Source organism: Salvelinus namaycush, chromosome 1, assembly GCF_016432855.1.
Source record: "Salvelinus namaycush isolate Seneca chromosome 1, SaNama_1.0, whole genome shotgun sequence".
In the NCBI taxonomy this organism is placed as follows: Eukaryota; Metazoa; Chordata; class Actinopteri; order Salmoniformes; family Salmonidae; genus Salvelinus; species Salvelinus namaycush.
In genome coordinates this window covers 43,181,409-43,193,399 of record NC_052307.1, presented here as the reverse complement: position 1 = coordinate 43,193,399, position 11,991 = coordinate 43,181,409, and the positions used below count along the sequence as shown (strand labels likewise).

At 44.9% G+C, this 11,991-nt stretch overlaps 1 pseudogene; it reads right to left on the bottom strand.

Annotated features, from left to right (window-relative positions):
* Positions 1-310: 310 nt before the first annotated feature.
* Positions 311-11,265, bottom strand: LOC120051749 (annotated as a pseudogene).
* Between the last annotated feature and the right edge of the window lie 726 nt (positions 11,266-11,991).

Below are 11,991 nucleotides of genomic sequence, written 5' to 3'. Positions count from 1 at the left end.
CTCAGTAACCCGGCTGTTAGCAGCACCGTCGCCGTGGTTTCCCGGGAACCCCGCTTACCTCCCCCGGAGCGCTTTGATGGAGACTCGGGCACCTGTCGGGCATTTCTCGCTCAGTGTTCACTCATCATCGAGCTGCAGCCCTCCTCCGTCCCCTCGGACCACTCGAAGATAGCGTACCTCATCACGCTAATGTCTGGGAAGGCTCTCACCTGGGCTACGGCAGTATGAGAACAACAGTCTGGAGGAGTTCATGGCAGAGGTAAAGAAGGTTTTCGATGTTCCATTGCCCGGGAGAGAGGCTGCACAGAAGTTACTCCAGCTTCAGCAAGGCTTCCGCGGTGTGGCAGACTAAGCAGTGGATTTCCGCACGTTGGCAGCTGAGAGTGCCTGGATCCCGGAAGCACTGTTTGACATGTTGCTGCATGGAGTTTCGGAGGAAGTGAAGGACAAGCTTGCTGCCCGGGAACTACCGACGGATCTCGACTCGCTCATTGCCTTGACCATTCGGATCGATGGGCAACTATGGGAACCTTGGAAGAAGAGGAGAATCGATTTCACTCGTCCGTCCAAGGATTCCACCTCGCCTCCGAGGTATCCCGTAAGTCCCCGACGGCTCCGTTGCCGAGAGAACCCGAGGCTACCTGAGTTTCCCAGAGAGTCTCCTATGGCTGCCAATTCACCTCTTCCCGAGCCCATGCAACTAGGCAGAGCTAGGCTGCCTCCAGCTGAACGGCTTTACAGTCTTCACACTAAGAGCTATCTGTATTGCGAGACTACTGGTTATTTAATCTCCACCTGTCCACTAAAAAACCAGGCTCACCTGTAGGAGCGAGTATTCTGGTGGGCCATACGAAGAACTTTTCCTCTCCCCTTACTCGCATCCCTTTTCATGCCATGTTGCTGTGGGGGAACCAGTCGAAATCTCTCTGGGTCCTCATCGACTCTGAGAGCTTTATGGATGCTGCCCTGGCTTCCGAGCTGGTTATCCCCACTCAGCCCCTCTCCATTCCCATGGAGAGACATAGTAACCATAGACATCATGTTACATAGTAACCATAGACATCATGTTACATAGTAACCATAGACATCATGTTGCATAGTAACCATAGACATCATGTTGCATAGTAACCATAGACATCATGTTGCATAGTAACCATAGACATCATGTTGCATAGTAACCATAGACATCATGTTGCATAGTAACCATAGACATCATGTTGCATAGTAACCATAGACATCATGTTACATAGTTACCATAGACATCATGTTACTGTCAGGACCCGGTTACGAACTCGGGTCTCCGGTGTGAGAAACAGTCACTTAGCAAACTGAGCCACTGATAGTCGGCAGAACCCAGAAGATGAGGCAGACACAGCAGTACTTGAGACGGTGTTTTAATAAAGTAAAAAGGAAAGTTCTTCAGGCAAAAATATAAATCCACAACGTCAAAAGTAATTCCAAGAGAAAAAGGTAATCCTCCAAGTCAAAAGGTAAATCCACAAGGTAGTAGGTACAGCAGGAAAAAGCCTCAAAAGATAATCAAAAATAAATAAACGAGAACAAAAACAGAGTACCACAAGAGAGTCCAACTGGAGCAACAAATGTTCACAGCATCGCTAGGGCTGGGTGCTAACATTCAAACACAGAGCAAAGAACTGAGGAAAACGAAGGGTTTAAATACATTCAAGGGAAACGAGGCACAGGTGCAAATAATAACTGGAAACAAGGGAAAACAAAAGGGTCAAAAAAGCACAATGGGGGCATCTAGTGGCCAAAACCGGAACAATCCTGGCCAAATCCTGACAGTTACAGAGTAACCATAGATATCACGTCATATAGTAGCCATAGACATCATGTTACATAGTAACCATAGACATCATGTTACATAGTAACCATAGACATCACATTACATAATTAGTAATTATGTAATTCTATAGCGAGGTATAGAGTATAACATCTAATCAGGGAATATATTAAAATGTTCCACTAAGAGGAGAAAAAAGGAGCATAATTTAGATGCAATGATATACTGATATGCTTTAATGTTTTGTGCATCAGCTTTTAATCTTATTTTTATTTATTTATTTTTTTACATCCTGCAACTGGTGTAGTGTCCTTAAGTCTGACCCACCAGCTGGATCTCTCACTGTCTACCATGCAGTAGCAGTAAGCCTGGCCCTGGGATAGTGACCTTGGGTTTTAGATAAAAACCTTGATAAAACATTTTATCATTACTACATTGGTGTAGATATATAATATTGATATAACCTGGTCAGAATCATAGAAATATAATTAATAGACCTATAGAACTAAATTCAGAAGTAATGTCTACTCATAAGTCTTAATGTCAATTATACCATGCATTAGTCAAGTCTCTGAATAACCTCCACAAGGTTCAACCATGTCCATTCTGCTTTGTGTATTTCTATGTTAAACCAGTCTTTAACATAGAGAGGAAGAGTCCATGTTCTCAGGACTACAGGAGCTCTTATTGGTTCAGTCTCAGCACACGCATCCCGCAAAGGCAAAGGTGTTGCTAACATTTACGATAGCAAATTTCAATACATTTTTTTTTTTTTTTTTTTACGTCTGCGTTCTCGTCTTTTGAGCTTCTAGTCATGAAATCTATGCAGCCTACTCAATCACTTTTTATAGGTACTTTTTATAGGTACTGAGTTCCCTGAATTCCTATCGGACCTTGTAGTCATGGCAGATAATATTACAATTTTAGTGACTTTAATATTCACATGGAAAAGTCTACAGACCCACTCCAAAAGGCTTTCGGAGCCATCATCGACTTTGTGTGTTTTGTCCAACATGTCTCCGGACCTACTCACTGCCACAGTCATACTCTGGACCTAGTTTTGTCCCATGGAATAAATGTTGTGGATCTTAATGTTTTTCCTCATAATCCTGGACTATCGGACCACCAAATCAAATCAAATGTATTTATATAGCCCTTCTTACATCAGCTGATATCTCAAAGTGCTGTACAGAAACCCAGCCTAAAACCCCAAACCGCAAGCAATGCAGGTGTAGAAGCACGGTGGTCAGGAAAAACTCCCTAGAAAGGCCAAAACCTAGGAAGAAACCTAGAGAGGAACCAGGCTATGAGGGGTGCCAGTCCTCTTCTGGCTGTGCCTGGTGGAGATTATAATAGAACATGGCCAAGATGTTCAAATGTTCATAAATGACCAGCATGGTCAAATAATAATAATCACAGTAGTTGTCGAGGGTGCAACAAGTCAGAACCTCAGGAGTAAATGTCAGTTGGCTTTTCATAGCCGATCATTGAGAGTATCTCTACCGCTCCTGCTGTCTCTAGAGATTTGAAAACAGCAGGTCTGGGACAGGTAGCATGTCCGGTAAACAGGTCAGGGTTCCATAGCCGAAGGCAGAACAGTTGAAACTGGAGCAGCAGCATAGCCAGGTGGACTGGGGACAGCAAGGAGTCATCATGGCAGGTAGTCCTGATGCATGGTCCTAGGGCTCAGGTCCTCCGAGAGAGAGAAAGAGAGAAAGAGAGAATTACTTAAATTCACACAGGACACCGTATAAGACAGGAGAAATACTCCAGATATAACAGACTGACCCTAGCCCCCCGACACATAAACTACTGCAGCATAAATACTGGAGGCTGAGACAGGAGGGGTCAGGAGACACTGTGGCCCCATCCGATGATACCCCCGGACAGGGCCAAACAGGCAGGATATAACCCCACCCACTTTGCCAAAGCACAGCCCCCACACCACTAGAGGGATATCTTCAATCATCAACTTACCATCCTGAGACAAGGCCGAGCGTAGCCCACAAAGATCTCCGCCACGGCACAACCCAAGGGGGGGCAATTAAGTTTGCAATCGCAACAAATAATCTGCTCAGACCCCAACCAAGGATCATCAAAAGCCGTGCAATAAATTCTCGGACAACCCAAAGATTCCTAGATGCCCTTACAGACTTCTTCCACCTACCCAAGGACGCCAGAGTACAAAAATCAGTTAACCACCTAACTGAGGAACTCAATTTAACATTGTGTAATACACTAGATGCAGTCGCACCCCTAAAAACAAAAAACATTTGTCATAAGAAACTAGCTCCCTGGTATACAGAAAATACCCGAGCTCTGAAGCAAGCTTCCAGAAAATTGGAACGGAAATGGCACTACACCAAACTGGAAGTCTTCCAACTAGCTTGGAAAGACAGTACCGTACATTATCGAAGAGCCCTCACTGCTGCTCAATCCTCCTATTTTTCCAACTTAATTGAGGAAAATAAGAATTATTCAAAATGTATTTTTGATATTGTCGCAAAGCTAACTAAATAGCAGCATTCCCCAAGAGAGGATGGCTTTCACTTCAGCAGTGATAAATTCCTGAACTTCTTTGACGGAAAGATCATGATCATTGGAAAGCATATTTTGGACTCCTCTTTGAATCTGCGTATTCCTCCAAAGCTCAGTTGTACTGAGTCTGCAAAACAGTGCCAGGACCTAGGATCAAGGCAGACACTCAAGTTTTTTAATACTATATCTCTTGACACATTGATGAAAATAATCTCGGCCTCTAAATCTTCAAGCTGCATACTGGACCCTATTCCAATTAAACTACTGAAAGAGCTGCTTCCTGTGCTTGGCCCTTCTATGTTGAACATAATAAACGGCTCTCTATCCACCGGATGTGTACCAAACTCAATAAAAATGGCAGTAATAAAGCCTCTCTTGAAAAAGTCAAACCTTGACCCAGAAAATATAAAATACTATCGGCCTATATTGAATCTCCCATTCCTCTCAAAAAAAAATCTAAAGTTGTTGCGCAGCAACACACTGCCTTCCTGAAGACAAACAATGTACACAAAACGCTTCAGTCTGGTTTTAGACCCCATCATAGCACTGAGACTGCACTTGTGAAGGTGGTAAATTACCTTTTAATGGCGTCAGACCAAGGCTCTGCATCTGTCCTCGTGCTCCTAGACCTTAGTGCTGCTTTTGATACCACAGATCACCACAATCCTTTGGCGAGATTGGAAACCCAAATTGGTCTACACGGACAAATTCTGGCCTGGTTTAGATCTTATCTGACTGTCACGCCCTGACCTTAGAGATCCTTTTTATGTCTCTATTTTGGTTGGTTAGGGCGTGAGTTGGGGTGGGCATTCTATGTTTTTGTTCTATGTTGTCTATTTCTATGTGTTTGGCCGGGTGTGGTTCTCAATCAGAGGCAGCTGTCTATCGTTGTCTCTGATTGAGAACCATACTTAGGTAGCCTTTTCCCACCTATGTTTTGTGGGTAGTTCTGTTTTGTTTCTGCACCAGACAGAACTGTTTCGGTTTCGTTCGTCTCTTTGTTGTTTTTGTTATTTAGTGTTCAGTTTTAATAACGAAAGCATGAACATTTACCACGCTGCGCTTTGGTCCACTGCCTCTTCTTCAGACGGTCGTAACACTGACGTAAAGATACAGTTTGTCTCTGTAGATGGTTTGTCCACTGACAAATCAACTGTAAATTTCGGTGTTCCTCAAGGTACTGTTTTTGGACCACTATTGTTTCACTATATATTTTACCTCTTTCACTGCTATGCGGACGACACACAACTGTACATTTCGATGAAACATGGTGAAGCCCCAAAATGTCCTACCCTGGAAGCCTGTTTCAGACATAAGGAAGTGGATGGCGGCAAATGTTTTACCTTAAACTCGGACAAAACAGAGATACTAGTTCTAGGTCCCAAGAAACAAAGAGATCTTCTGTTGGATCTGACAATTTTTTTTATTTTTTTTATTTCACCTTTATTTAACCAGGTAGGCTAGTTGAGAACAAGTTCTCATTTGCAACTGCGACCTGGCCAAGATAAAGCATAGCAGTGTGAACAGACAACAACACAGAGTTACACATGGAGTAAACAATAAACAAGTCAATAACATGGTAGAAAAAAGAGAATCTATATACAATGTGTGCAAAAGGCATGAGGAGGTAGGCAATAAATCGAATAATTACAATTTAGCAGATTAACACTGGAGTGATAAATCATCAGATGATCATGTGCAAGTAGAGATACTGGTGTGCAAAAGAGCAGAAAAGTAAATAAATAAAAACAGTATGGGGATGAGGTAGGTAAATTGGGTGGGCTATATACCGATGGACTATGTACAGCTGCAGCGATCGGTTAGCTGCTCAGATAGCAGATGTTTAAAGTTGTTGAGGGAGATAAAAGTCTCCAACTTCAGAGATTTTTGCAATTCGTTCCAGTTGCAGGCAGCAGAGAACTGGAAGGAAAGGCGGCCAAATGAGGTTTTGGCTTTAGGGATGATCAGTGAGATACACCTGCTGGAGCGCGTGCTACGGGTGGGTGTAGCCATCGTGACCAGTGAACTGAGATAAGGCGGCACTTTACCTAGCATAGCCTTGTAGATGACCTGGAGCCAGTGGGTCTGACGACGAACATGTAGCGAGGGCCAGCCGACTAGGGCATACAGGTCGCAGTGGTGGGTCGTATAAGGTGCTTTAGTAACAAAACGGATGGCACTGTGATAAACTGCATCCAGTTTGCTGAGTAGAGTATTGGAAACTATTTTGTAGATGACATCGCCGAAGTCGAGGATCGGTAGGATAGTCAGTTTTACTAGGGTAAGTTTGGCGGCGTGAGTGAAGGAGGCTTTGTTGCGAAATAGAAAGCCGACTCTAGATTTGATTTTGGAATGGAGTTGTTTGATATGAGTCTGGAAGGAGAGTTTGCAGTCTAGCCAGACACCTAGGTACTTATAGATGTCCACATATTCTAAGTCAGAACCGTCCAGAGTAGTGATGCTAGTCGGGCGTGCGGGTGCAGGCAGCGAACGGTTGAAAAGCATGCATTTGGTTTTACTAGCGTTTAAGAGCAGTTGGAGGCCACGGAAGGAGTGTTGTATGGCATTGAAGCTCGTTTGGAGGTTAGATAGCACAGTGTCCAAGGAAGGGCCAGAAGTATACAGAATGGTGTCGTCTGCGTAGAGGTGGATCAGGGAATCGCCCGCAGCAAGAGCAACATCATTGATATATACAGAGAAAAGAGTCGGCCCGAGAATTGAACCCTGTGGTACCCCCATAGAGACTGCCAGAGGACCGGACAACATGCCCTCCGATTTGACACACTGAACTCTGTCTGCAAAGTAGTTGGTGAACCAGGCAAGGCAGTCATTAGAAAAATCGAGGCTACTGAGTCTGCCGATAAGAATATGGTGATTGACAGAGTCGAAAGCCTTGGCCAGGTCGATGAAGACGGCTGCACAGTACTGTCTTTTATCGATGGCGGTTATGATATCGTTTAGTACCTTGAGCGTGGCTGAGGTGCACCCGTGACCGGCTCGGAAACCGGATTGCACAGCGGAGAAGGTACGGTGGGATTCGAGATGGTCAGTGATCTGTTTGTTGACTTGGCTTTCGAAGACCTTAGATAGGCAGGGCAGGATGGATATAGGTCTGTAACAGTTTTGGTCCAGGGTGTCTCCCCCTTTGAAGAGGGGGATGACCGCGGCAGCTTTCCAATCCTTGGGGATCTCAGATGATACGAAGGAGAGGTTGAACAGGCTGGTAATAGGGGGTGCGACAATGGCGGCGGACAGTTTCAGAAAAAGGGGGTCCAGATTGTCAAGCCCAGCTGATTTGTATGGGTCCAGGTTTTGCAGCTCTTTCAGAACATCTGCTATCTGGATTTGGGTAAAGGAGAAGCTGGGGAGGCTTGGGCGAGTAGCAGCGGGGGGGGCGGAGCTGTTGGCCAAGGTTGGAGTCGCCAGGAGGAAGGCATGGCCAGCCGTTGAGAAATGCTTGTTGAAGTTTTCGATTATCACGGATTTATCGGTGGTGACCGTGTTACCTAGCCTCAGTGCAGTGGGCAGCTGGGAGAAGGTGCTCTTGTTCTCCATGGACTTTACAGTATCCCAGAACTTTTTGGAGTTAGCAATTCATCTTGATGGTTGTACAGTCGTCTCAAATAAAACTGTGAAGGACCTCGGCGTTACTAGGGAGTTTTTCCTAGCCACCGTGCTTCTACACCTGCATTGCTTGCTGTTTGGGGTTTTAGGCTGGGTTTCTGTACAGCACTTCGAGATATTAGCTGATGTACGAAGGGCTATATAAAATAAATTTGATTTGATTTGATTTACTCTGGACTCTGATCTCTCTTTTTACGAACATATCAAGACTGTTTCAAGGACAGCTTTTTTCCATCTACGTAACATTGGAGAAATCTGAAACTTTTTGTCCAAAAATGATGCAGAAAAATATATCCATGCTTCTGTCACTCCTAGGTTAGACTACTGCAATGCTCTACTTTCCGGCTACCCGTGCTCAACACGGCTGCTAGAATCTTGACTGGAACCAAAAAATGTGATCATATTACTCCAGTGCTAGACTCTCTACACTGGCTTCCTGTTAAGGCTAGGGCTGATATCAAGGTTTTACTGCTAACCTACAAAGCATTACATGGGCTTGCTCCTACCTATCTTTCCAATTTGGTCCTGCCATGCATACCTACACGTACGCTATGGTTACAAGACGCAGGCCTCTTTACTGTCGCTAGAATTTCTAAGCAAACAGCTGGAGGCATGGCTTTCTCCTACAGAGCTCCATTTTTATGGAATGGTCTGCCTATCCATATGAGGGACACAGACTTGCTCTCAACATTTAAGTCTTTATTGAAGACTAATCTCTTCAGTAGGTCCTATGATTGAGCGTAGTCTGGCCCAGGAGTGTGAAGGTGAACGGAAAGGCACTGGAGCAACGAACCACCCTTGCTGTCTCTGCCTGGCCGGTTCCCCTCTCTCCGCTGGGACTCTCTGCCTCTGATCCTATTACGGGGGCTGAGTCACTGGCTTCATGCCGTCCCTAAGAGGGGCGCGTCACTTGAGTGGGTTGAGTCACTGACGTGATCTTCATGTCCGGGTTGGCGCCCCCCCTTGGGTTCGTGCCGTGGGGGAGATCTTTGTGGGCTATACTCGGCCTTGTCTCGGGATAGTACATTGGTTGTTGAAGATATGCCTCTTGTGGTGTGGGGGCTGTGCTTTGGCAACGTGGGTGGGGTTATATCCTGCCTGTTTGGCCCTGTCCGGGGGTATCGTCGGACGGGGCCACAGTGTCTCCCGACCCCTCCTGTCTCAGCCTCCAGTATTTATGCTGCAATAGTTTGTGTTGGGGGGCTAGGGTCAGTCTGTTATATCTGGAGTATTTCTCCTGTCTTATTCGGGGTCCTGTGTGAATTTAAGTATGCTCTCTCTAATTCTCTCTCTCTTTCTCTCTGAGTACCTGATCCCTAGGACCATGCTTCAGGACTACCTGGCCTGATGACTCCTTGCTGTCCCCAGTCCACCTGCTCGTGCTGCTGCTCCAGTTTCAACTGTTCTGCCTGCGGCTATGGAACCCTGACCTGTTCACCAGGCGTTCTACTTTGTCCCAGACCTGCTGTTTTCAACTCTCTAGAGACAGCGGGAGCGGTAGAGATACTCTGAATGATCGGCTATGAAAAGCCAACTGACATTTACTCCTGAGGTGCTGACCTGTTGCACCCTCGACAACCACTGTGATTATTATTATTTGACCCTGCTGGTCATCTATGAATATTTGAACATCTTGGCCATGTTCTGTTATAATCTCCACCCGGCACAGCCAGAAGAGGACTGGCCACCCCTCATAGCCTGGTTCTTCTCTAGGTTTCTTCTTACGTTCCGTCCTTTCTAGGGAGTTTTTCCTGACCACCGTGCTTCTACACCTGCATTGCTTGCTGTTTGGGGATTTAGGCTGGGTTTCTGTACAGCATTTTGTGCCATCAGCTGACGTAAGAAGGGCTTTATAAATAAATGTGATTGATTGACTCAGGGCTGTAATCACTGCCAAAGGTTCTTCAACAAAGAACTGAGTAAAGGGTCTGAATACTTATGTACATGTGATATTTCAGTTTTTTATTTTTAATACATTTTCAAAGATTTCTAAATACGTCTTTTTCCTTTGTCATTTTGGGGTATTGTGTGTAGATTGATGGAAAAAGTCAAGGGGTCTGAATACTTTCCGAATGCACTGTATATTTTGCAGTAAATGCAACCATAGTACAGTAGTAGCAGATACTGTAACTAATAAATCAATATGGTGATCAAACAATTTGTATTATTACAGTATAATTACAATAGTTTGTCCTTAACTTTAACCCATTACCCACTTTCTCCTTTCCTCCACCATGTTCTGGCACTTTCTCTCTCTATCGCTCTTTCATGTTCTCTCTCTTTCTCTCTCTGACTCTCTGACTAGGTGGGGTGTCAAGTAGGATGGCATAAGGCCAGGTCAGCAGCTGTCCCTGTGCATTCATGGAGGTCCAGTACAGACGCAGATGCACATCCCCTGAGCCCCGCCATGCCTCCGCCTGCATATCCATGTCCAGAGGACCTGCGGGAACACACAGTAGCAGAGGGATTTGGGTAGGTTCAAATGGAATCAGATGATATCTCTGGAATCAATAATTAGAATTGCAGCTAATTCTGACAGATTATTATTATTAACACCCAACATTAGCTGCCAGTCATTGCTTTGTAATGTCTATTGCTTTGTAATGTCTATTCCACTAACTTTTAATTCTATAGTTGTGTCCCTGTGCTATCACCTGGAGCATAATTGAGCACCCTGAGACCTTGTTCCTCCTCAGCCAAGTCTCTGAACATCATCTCTCAGGCAGCCTTCCCTGTACAGTACAGCACCAATGGAGGCAGGCCTGCACGGAGAACAGAGATGAGTTACCCCAATATCCATGCAAATCTCCTGTAAATCTCCTGTGTAAGATTTGTGTGATAGTTCAAGTTGCATGTGAATTTCTGTAGTTCGTGTTCAACACTAATTGATTATAACCACTCTCTCACCAGCAATCAGCAGCAGAGAGTAGAAACAGGAAGAGAGCAAGAAGGCATCTCACCAGTGTTGATGAGCGGCACATGATCGATATCGAGTGACCTCTTCCCGGACAACCCAATCTCCTCCACCCCCTCTCTCCTGCTCAGGTCTGCAGGAACACAGCGGACCACCAGCCCCCCCCTGAACCACCACAGATCCTCCCTCAGCATCCTTAGCTGGTCCCCAGACCGAGCCACCAGGAGAAAGACAGAGCCAGGCTGGAGCCTCGCACACCACCTGGTAGATCAAATACATCGGGAAGTATTTATAGTTACTGTACATTTCTGACAATGGTCTGGTTTCTCCACAGATGGATTGACGAACAGACAGAAACAAAGAAAGAACTCACCTGCATGGTCATTATGCGGCCAAAGCCCTGCTCCTAGAGTCAGAAAAGAGGAGGTTGGACATCAGATCAGCTTGCATCCTCGGACTAGAAAGGAACAAGGAGAAAGAGAGATTAGCGCTGATGAGAGGAGAATATGCATTGAGAGGGATTGTGGGTTTTGCCAATGAGAGATGAATGTCTTTTATGATGGAATGAGCATTACACTCAGGAAGAACTAACGCTATCTCGTGTGAATGCTATATTTTGCACGACTAAATGTCTTAAGATCCATCCTGAGATATAGATTAGATGTTGATAGTTGGCCAATTAATGTTGTGTCACAGAATATGTTAAGTGTCATGGTCATGGAATGGGAAAACATGATGATTATTTTTATCAATGACAAACAAATTGACAAACAATATTTTTCATTTTGTGAATGTGTTAAAAGGACTCAGACTTGAAGGAAATTGACAGTATATGACATATTTAAAGGTATCATTAACATATTGTATGACCTATATGGGCAATTCCACAGTAACAGGGGGATGCTGAGACTGTTTTTTTACTTTCACGTGCCATCTCCACACTTTCCTCTTGTCCCATAACCCTTGCTTCATGTACTCTAACAGCAGAGCTGCCAGCTATAGAGGGCACTGACACGACCAGTGCAAACCATGAGGCACATCAACTTCAAACTTCCAAAAAATAACCTATGTAGTTAGACTGTAACACGCTAGTAAACATATCAAGTTAATT